At 35.8% G+C, this 7,511-nt stretch overlaps 1 non-coding gene across 1 annotated transcript; it reads right to left on the bottom strand.

Moving 5' to 3' along the window:
- Positions 1 to 7,365: 7,365 nt before the first annotated feature.
- On the bottom strand, positions 7,366 to 7,438 carry trnar-ucg (transfer RNA arginine (anticodon UCG)). Its single transcript has one exon. It is a non-coding gene; the product is annotated as a tRNA-Arg (tRNA).
- Positions 7,439 to 7,511: the final 73 nt, after the last annotated feature.

Below are 7,511 nucleotides of genomic sequence, written 5' to 3'. Positions count from 1 at the left end.
GATGCAAAGCTGAATTCAGTCTTCAGTGTCGCACGATCCTTCAGAAATCATTCTGATATGATAATTTGCTGCTCAGGATACATTTCCTTTTATTATTGCAGTTGAAAAAGTTCAGCATTTCTAATGAACAGTCTTCTCCTGAGATTGATTTTAATGGTTAGGTTCCCAAAGACCTCAGTGATATAAAACTTAAAATAGCAATAATTATAATAATAATAAATGAACTTATTTTGCCTTCAGATTCTTATAATAAGTTCCTTTGACCTAATTAAAACCCAGCAGGAAGATATTATTAAAGCTTTAACCCTTTGTTACATTACAGTGTGTACAGGCAGCAGTCTTAGTAGTGAAAAATATGGTTTATATGGATATCAGTAAACATGTAAAATGCTTTTAGAGCTGTGGTGCAGTGAACTATTTGATATCTCTTTCCTGTGTCAATATCATAAAAAATTAAATAAGGAAAAAGTCCCAAAAACATCTTAATCGTGTGAATAAGATGAAATTAAGTTTATGACCAGATAATAACCCTATTAACAGTAATGCATTTGCAATGGAAGTCTGAGGAAACTGTACAACAGCTGTTTTTTTGTATTATTTCAAAATGATAGAATTCTTTAGAGATATAATTCATAATTCTATGTGTTATAGAATTATGGTATTTTTATTTTAACCCACAAATCACAAAATTATGTCTTTGAACAGAGCTTAGCTTGTATTCAATCTGTGATATTCCATCCAAAAAATGACTGGTCGACTGTAGAAAATCACTATGCTTTTTGATTGTGTGCTGGATGATTAAAAGAAGTGTCTTGCATTATCTGTTAACACAGTCCAGTATGATTAAATCAAGATCATGTCTGCTGTGTATTTAGGTCAACAGCCATGAGCAAAAATCTGCCGTCTTTATATATCTTTGACTGTGTGCTAGTCACACTCTATCTACTGTATCTGCTCTTAAACTGTAACAAGACATGCTGTTAAACTGTTAAAGTGAAAAAGTTACTAATCACCAGAAAATATTATTTCTACATCTAGGAGTAAACAATATCTGTCCCAAATAACAGTAAATGTAGGTCAAGTTTAATCTTAGTCTCTTAATACAATTTTGGCCAAGAACTAATCTATCAAGAAGTCCGGATCTTAAGAATCGGATATTCCTTCATCCGTGTTTTTTTGTCATTACGACGAGGGGAAACCCTCTAGATGAGTGTCGAAGCAGAAGCACTTGACCTGATTTTTGAGTCGGATTTGGTTCCGTTGTCCGATTTCTTCTGGGACAAAGTCAAAGCGTCATCCTCAGAAGTATGTGGGTTTGTTTATGATTTAATCGCTGGAAATGTGCATTAGTGCACGAGTCGATTAAATTACCCGAGTGTTGAAAAAGATGTTTATAGTTTATTTATTAGGGCCGCTCATTAGCTGATGCAAAGCGCCTGTAACCCTTGAGGCTCGTGAGTTTAATTGAGCCTCTGTGGTGAACTGATGATGAGAAAAGCAGACGCTCCTCAAACACGAGCTAAAGTAGGACTTAAAGGGATAGGTCACCCAAAACTCAAAATCCTGTCATCGTTTACTCATCTGCATGTCGTTCCAAACCTGACTTTATTTTTTTACTCTGTGGAACACAAAATAAAATCTGTTTTTGGGTGTGTAATGAAAGGCAAGGGGACCAAAAACAACTTTGGCACTACTGTTTTTTTGAATATCTTAATTTGTGGACAACATGAGGGCGAGTAAAAGAAAACACATTTTCATTATAAGGCAAAACAGTGCATGTAAATTGATTGTTTTGTGAATGGTTGAATAGTGGAAAGAAAACAGGTGTTTATTTTATTTCACTTTCTCTATTTGCCAGAAACGTCCACTTTCGTAGCACTTGCATAAACCAGACTTTACCGTTTTATTCATATCTACATAATGAAGGTTTTTATATAGTGGTACACCTGATTTATGTGAATAATTTTATTCCTAGAAACATTTCTGGCTGTTGACAGTTGACGAGTGATTAAAAGAGAAATCCAAAACCTTTAACATGTCAGCAAAATGAAACAAGAATTGTGAACCTGTGTTCAGAAGCCAGTTTCTAAAAAAATAATAAAATTAAAAAAGTAACTCATTTTTTTTTTATCTCACAATTCATTTTTTTTTCTTTTTAATTTTGAGTTTATATCTCACAATTCTGACTTTTTTCAGACATTTTTTTTTTTCCGTGAGAAAAAGTCAAAATTCTGTCTCTCAATTCTGACTTTTTTTTTTTTTTGTCAGAATTGCAAGGAAAAAAGTTGCAATTTTGAGATTAAAAGTCACAATTACTTTTTTATTTTGGTATCCTATGTTGGAAACATAGATTTCTTTTCCGGAAATGTATGCAAATTAGTGCATTTTTAATTACATACTGCCTCATTTGCATTTCAGAAAACTAGTATTACAAAATGTTATGTCTTAGCACACTGTTATGAATTAACTGGTGATATCTATTCACCTAATTTCACCTACTTCTGAAGGGTGACTGATTTTACGACAGTCAGTGAAGTCAAGTTCAAGTTCACATATGTCTAGAACGTCTTGTTCCATACCGTCCCTCTTTCTTCGCATATGGGGGGTCTGTTTGCCCTTTGACCTGTGCGTAAGTTGCTATGGAAGGGCGGCGAGAGGGTTCAGTAATGTTCCCGTGAAAAGGCCGTGCTGTCAGGGCTGTCTAGTGACGTCCCCCCTTCCCCGCCTCTCTCCGCAGCTGGGCACGGTCCCGGAGCCTGGGAATCTTCGGGCTCAGACCTGGTCCACCCCCCATTGAGACTCAGTCTAGCCATACCCTCACCCCACCATCTGCAAGCCGCCGGTCTCAAGTTCAAATCTAATGCACATATGATGCACAATACGGAGGTGCAAAGGTTTGGTTGTAATTGCAGTAATGCATGTGTGTTTTTATGCACTGTTCAGTAAATATAAATGGAGATCTGCCAAGACCGCCGTCTTGTAATTGGTTGGCGATGCTGAAGGTGTGTGTTTGGAGTCGGAAAGAGAATTACAGTGTGTAAGAATGTGTGTGTGTGTGTGGTTGTCGGGCAGCAGGAGGGTATAATAAAAGGAGTCATTTGCATAAGCTGCATGGAGCCCGAAGAGGGTGTTCGGAGGAAAACAACAAGAATGAAAAAAGGACAAATCCTACGTTGTGCGGCAGAAAGAGAAAGCGAGGGCTCGCGTATAGGGGAGAGGGTGGAAATTAACAGAGAAAGACTTGAAGCTGCTCCCCTGTGGTAATGAAAGGCATCAGGAACCTCAATGCATAATATTTGAACACTGTGACAGAGCGCTTACACTGTTTACAAAGACCTATTGAGGAAGAGAGAAAGAGATTGATTACGGATCATTTATTTTGCTTTTGATGAGCGTGGAACATGTGAAAATATTAAAATTGTATCATCGTCGCTCTGCGGCCTCTGTACGTCTCTGTGTGAAGCTGTATTGTGATTTGTGTTTTGAGCGGCAGGTACAACGGCACGTTTTATTCAGATCGTTTGCCCACATAATGCCTGTGCAATTAAAAAATCACTGTTTAAGGAAGCAGGTCTTTTAGATTGTAAGTTAATGCACCTCTGGTAAGCACTGGTCTGTTTCTCTTTTACAGATGTGGACTGAACTCGGTGGATTCACGCTTTGTTGAAAATTAGTCGGAAATCGACTAATTATGCATCCAGGGAGAACAATGGGAGCCTCAAGCACCTGAAAGTTTAAGAAGCACATAAAATCATGTTGATGATGATGATGATATGTGTGTGTGTGTGTGTGTGTGTGTGTGTGAGAGAGCAAGAAAATAATTGCACTGTACTGTATTATACAGTATTTTCATTAAGATCATGTAAACCATCATTTACGTGTCTTTAGTCACATCCTTCTAAACCTGTATTTTTTCACTTTTATAAATAGATTTTTTGTTGCCATGATAATTGTTAAAAATGAAAAACAGGATGTGTATTTTATATAGCCTACACATATTTTTGTATTTTTACAGGTAGCCTATGTATTTCCTGTGTTTTTTATCATTTTTTTTGTCTTATTTCTACTGTATATTGTATGGATGAATAAAAAAAAAATCATTCAAAAATGAATTATATGCATCAGCTTTGTATTTGCATTTTATTAACGTCAGATTGTGTCACACCTGGCAAACGATTGAAGAGTTAATTGCTGTGAGTTCATTTGTAGCTTAATTGGTAGGCTACATAAAACACTTGCATATTGCTGAGAATAATCTTAAAAGGCAGATTTCAACGGGCAGCGAGAGTTATGAAAATGTCTGTGGTTTATTTACCAGTTTTTGAGTCAAATATTTTAATAAGAACACTTAAAATATAATAAATTATTTTAGCACGTCTGATCCACAGATTAAAATAATTAGGTGACTACAGCTTTTAGAAACAGAAAAACACACCTTGTAAAAATGTTGATGTAATTTGTCGTGAAAATGCCGTCGTTATAATTTACTATAAACTGAAATTGTTATTAGATAGCTGTGTTGTTTTATTTATTTGATCATAAAACCAAATTTCACACACATGCAGTGTGTAGCCTATAATTTTCCACTCATTCAGGCTATATCAATTTCTCTTATTCCTCCTGCATTTATGCAAATGACTGTGAGAATTTCTCTATCAGTGACCTCTGTGCCAGCTAGCATTAAGTGTTAATTAGCCAATGAATAGAGGAGATACGACGACCAGACACTAAAACGTGCCGGGAATCCCGCACGCGATTTCACTAATCCTACTATGGCGAAGGATTTTCGATTAATATTCATGAACCAAGCTTCGGCATTGGACGTATAGCGAGCGACGTCAGCACGACCTACTTAATATTCAAGACACAAACGTTCGCTATTGGAAGGTTACAAATCAACGTCAGCGAGATTATATAAATATTCAAGACATAAGCGTTCACCATTGGTAGTTGGTCAAATGGTCACTTAATATTCAAGTACTAAGCTTTCGCCATAGTAAGATTCGTAAAATCTCGTCAAGGAAAGGATTTTCGTAACAGACGCTATAAAATAAACTGTTCATATGTGTACAACTGTGGAAATGAAGAAGAAAAATCAGCGTAAGGAAATATAATTAATGGCCTTTACATAGCCTACAAGGAGCACAAACGCCTTTAAAACGTTAGGCTACTAATTATGTTATTTAAACGACAACTGCTGTGTTTGAATTGTGCCTCGGTATTGACAAATTAGACAAAACGTAAATTAGATTCACATTGATTAACAATAAAATCTCGATGATTATTAGATCTATATCGGGTTCTACTGAGAAGAGTTGGTTGAAATAAGATCTATCACACTTTTCAAACATCTAAGACAAGATATGGTAAAATTAATCATATTGTTATAGAATATAACAGGTATAAAATCACAAATCACATTTTAAATAAATAATATTTTACAAAAAATATACCATAAATAAATAACACAAAAAACAACAGAAACACACATACATGCATTTTGGTTCTTGTAATGACCTTGACTCTTTTAGACCAGACCAATAAATGGACACTTGATGGAGTCCAGATGAATGAATATCATATGGACAGGGACCGGCTGGTCGCTCCCTAGAGGACAATAAACTGGACCAGAATGACAGAGGTCAGAGTTCAGAATGACAGGTCAAGAACTGCTAATTGAGTGGTGCGATTTCCTCTTTCTCCCCAGTGACCACTGAGGGCGGATGACACTGAGGTCCCTAAAACATCTGCACGAATGAACACATGACCAACATAGAGACCAAACACTATGTAACCGCTAAGAAAAATAAGAATTAATAACTTTTTTATTTTATTTATTTTTTTATTTTAAATGATTGAATTCTTAATTCTCAACACACACATTTGATTTAAGACAATGTTTCTACTTTTTTTTTTTTTGCTATTTAAAAAAATAATAATTTTACAAACAATAGGAAAACCAGGGTTCTATCACATAGATAGATAGATAAAACGATAGATAAAACGATAGATAGATAGATAGATAGATAGATAGATAGATAGATAGATAGATAGATAGATACATTCATTCCAAAACTGTTGATTTTCTTTCATTTGGCAGGATTTCTGTCTCTTCACAAGGATATATGTATATTGCACGTTAGCATACCAATAGAGGCAGAGCCTGTGAACCCCCCTGACCCTTTGACCTCACTCCCCCAAACATGAATAGCATCACTCAAGGCCTGGACAGGCTTTTCAGCCGGCCTGAGTCGTGCCTAAGCTCCTAAACATGATGATTTAATGTATCCTCAGCCCCCCGGGTAGCTTTTGCAGGGTCTAACAGAAGTTTGTTTAAGACACAAACCCCCTCTAAAGACATGCCTCCCCATCTAATGCTTTCTCTCAGTTACACACAGGCAAACGTCCCTCCCCTCCTGTTCTTCAAGCTCCACACTTGGCAAAATTAAGGGTCTGATCTAACAAGGGCTCTTTCATCTGCTGAGAAAAGCAGTATCTGTTCAACTGGCTTCTATAGGACTATGCTGGCAAAGAAAAGAAAGAACATTTACTTGTTCGGAACTGAACCCATAATAATCTACACATTAAATCACTGGAGAAGATGTGAGAGAAACACCCGTATGTTAAAGAAATGTGTTAATAATCAACAAACATAAAGAGATACTTTATTGTATTGTCCTGAGTTTGCTATATTTATTGCTGTTTTTACCCCATACCATTAGAACGAACAAAAATGCAGATTTATACATAACTGAAATACATTTGATGTTCTTCTGTGAGGTTGACATCTCTGGATTATCTGAATTGTTCCTTGTTGCTTTGTTCCAGTGAATAAGCCTATAATAATAATGTTTTTTTGTTGGTTAAATCAATGTTATATTTAAGAACAATGCGATTTCATTTTAAATTTCAGTTTAGGTTTATAAACAGCAATAGGTTCAGCTTCTGATATATTATAAAAACGTTGTTACAAATAATAAAAAAAATAATTGTGATCTCTTTCTGTAAAATGTGTTTATTTTCTTTGACGATGGCGCCCTCATGTGACAACATTACGAAGACGTGTTAGACACTTGAATTCGACAAAAGTTCATCGACAAACATTTTCTGAGCTTCTTGGTAAGGTGATTTAGTAAGAATTTGTTAAGATAGTGTCATGTTGTTTCTCTTTTTAGTGAGGGCATTACATTTAAATAAATAATATGCTATATCAAAGTCGTGAAGTAACATAGACCTGTAATCTTAATATGATTGATTGGTAATATGAGGCTGTTTTCGTGGAGTAAAATGTTATTTGTAAGTTGTGAGTGTAACCTACATCTTTTAACCGTGTAAATAAGAAAGCGTTACACAAAATGAAAATCACGACCCCGGCAGGACTCGAACCTGCAATCTTCTGATCCGAAGTCAGACGCCTTATCCATTAGGCCACGAGGCCTCCGTAATCAGAGTTAGAAATGTGCTGTACTATGTGTATTAAATCACCAGCTAAGTTCACGTTCATGTTTTAT

This window comes from Onychostoma macrolepis, chromosome 25, assembly GCF_012432095.1.
Source record: "Onychostoma macrolepis isolate SWU-2019 chromosome 25, ASM1243209v1, whole genome shotgun sequence".
Classification (NCBI taxonomy): domain Eukaryota; kingdom Metazoa; phylum Chordata; class Actinopteri; order Cypriniformes; family Cyprinidae; genus Onychostoma; species Onychostoma macrolepis.
This window is presented reverse-complemented; position numbering and strand designations above follow the sequence as displayed.